The sequence below is a fragment of the Crocodylus porosus genome, unplaced genomic scaffold (assembly GCF_001723895.1).
Source record: "Crocodylus porosus isolate Cpor-Errol unplaced genomic scaffold, CroPor_comp1, whole genome shotgun sequence".
Taxonomy (NCBI): Eukaryota; Metazoa; Chordata; order Crocodylia; family Crocodylidae; genus Crocodylus; species Crocodylus porosus.
In genome coordinates this window covers 58,406,122-58,408,397 of record NW_017728931.1, presented here as the reverse complement: position 1 = coordinate 58,408,397, position 2,276 = coordinate 58,406,122, and the positions used below count along the sequence as shown (strand labels likewise).

The 2,276-nt window shown below is 48.2% G+C and overlaps 1 protein-coding gene across 3 annotated transcripts in view; it reads right to left on the bottom strand.

The window, feature by feature from the left end:
- SCYL2 (SCY1 like pseudokinase 2) overlaps positions 1-2,276 on the bottom strand; it is a 56,425-nt gene that overhangs the window by 28,135 nt on the left and 26,014 nt on the right. The gene's annotated exons all lie outside the window — the stretch shown is intronic.

Genomic DNA, 2,276 nt, shown 5'->3' with positions numbered 1-2,276 from the left:
GATCAGCACTGCCCCCCCCCCATGGTGAGGGAGTGAGTGGGGTGGGGCTGGGGCAGGGACAGGCACGGCCCAGCTGGGGCAGGACAAACCTGCGGCTTGTCCTGGGGGTGGTTCCTGCCACTTGTCTAGAAGGAGACAGCAGGAGGGGTGTGTACAGGGTGGATCTGCGCAGGGTGGGGTGAGCTGAGCAGGCTGCAGCTGCAGGCTGGGCCAGGGGCCGCACTGCACTACACTCAGGGCAGGTGGTGGCGGCACTGGGTGGGAGGCTACGGGGAGGGCTACAGCAAGTTTGGGGTGGCTGCAGCCCCACCGTAGCTCCTTTCCCAGCGTCACCACCACCCACCCTGAGCACAGTGCTGCAGCCTACCCAGTTTACCCAGCACAAATCCAGGGGCAACCCCCCATGCCCTCCCAGGAGCCAAACCCCCCTCCCTACACCCCCAGACAAGCTGCAGCTCTGTCCCACACCTGCCCCAGGTGGGCAGTGCCTACCCTAGCCCCAACCCTACTCCCTCCCTCACTGCATGGGACATTGATCTGCTCTCCCCACACCCCTTTCCTTCCTACTCCCCTTTCACCACAACAGACTTACCAGCTGCATGCAGCTGTATCAGAAATCACATTGGTATCAGCCAATATGCCTCCTTAAAAATCGGTATCAGCCCCCAAAATCTCTACCAGTCAACCCCTACTACAAATATTTTAGTTGTGACGAAAGGATAAGTTAGAAGCCCCCAGGAAATCAAAAGATAGAAAATAAAGCACCTCACTGTGACTAATTCTAATGTTTGCTAGTAAAGATGTGCAAAGTGCTTCACACAGAATAAAATACTCCCCCTTCCTGATCCAGGAATAGTGTAAGGGGACAAAAGACTATTCATGCAAGAGTTGCAGGATTAGGCCATCTAGCTAGATTCTGAATGAAGCATATTTATGTAACTTGTTAAGACATCAACCAGAACACAGTAACATTCATTTGCCATACCAAGGGGAACTGGCATGGCATATAATGGTAAACTGTTCTGTAAGGTGCTTACAGATATGTGGGGAGAAAAACCCAAAAAACAGCACTTTACTTTCAGCTCAGTGCACCCCCCGAACTGTGTGCAGTATATGCCCAGAAAGAGAATCACATCAGTTTGACCCGGCTCCCAAGAATCTGCATAGCTCATGCACTTCAGTGGGGCTTTTCAGCACCTTTATCTAATATTTGATTCAACAAGGTAATAAATTAAAGTGCCAAAAAGCCCCACTGAAGCAAGCTAGTTATATAGATGCTGGACAAGCTGTGTCAAACTGACACAATTCCTCTTCTGGTAAAGCACTGTTTTTTTGTTTGTTTGTTTGGTTGGTTGGTTTTTGGGGCGGGGGGTTCCATGTCTGTCAGCAGCCATAATGACCAGCTATCAGGAGCTGGGGTTGCGGTGCTGCTACGGGATCAGAAGAGAATCAAATCAAACCACAGTGACAAATTATCCCATGGGTAAATTAACCAGAGTTTACTGTATGGTATGAAGTAGTTAGTTTCTATCTATACCATATTAAACTTGCATACCACACTCACCTGTGTTGGTCCCCAGCCAAAGGACTGGAATGCATGTGTGCTCCAGCTCCCAGGCTAGTTTTCTATCAGTAAGAATTTTGGATAAATTCTTACAAGTAAAAATGAGCCACTTATTGCTCATATGCATGATGCATTTAACAGTAAATTTCCTAGAACCTGCATCAGAGAGGAAAGCAAAGATAAATAACTAAAAATCAGAATTCAGGATAGCAGGGAATATGTGTTGACCAACATGTTACTTACAACTGTTGAATATTCCATGTTGTGGCATCTGACAGATGTCACACTTAAGATGTTTAATCATGTCTTAAGTAGTGACCTGGCCATACATTTAATTAATGGCAAGATAAAACAAGGAATAAGCCACAAAGTTATTACACAAAACGTAACAGCTTTGTGCCTGGTTTCCATCACCTATTTACGTGGGCCAGTGCCCACCCTCTGGAGCATGTGGGAGCCTTTCAAGACTTCCATGTGATCCAGAGGCAGGGAGTGCCTCTCAGCTGATCAGGACTCCCCAGTGCCACAGAACACCATGCACTCCTACAGTTGGTCAGTTAATCAATTCTAGCTAAATCTATTCCAACACAGAGGAAAGGCAGCAAGAAGGCACAGCAGCCCCCCTGGCTCTCCAGAGACCTAGTGGACCTACTGTGGCTAAAAAGGAAAGCCTACAAAGGATGGAGGACAGGATTCACCTCCAAGGAGGATT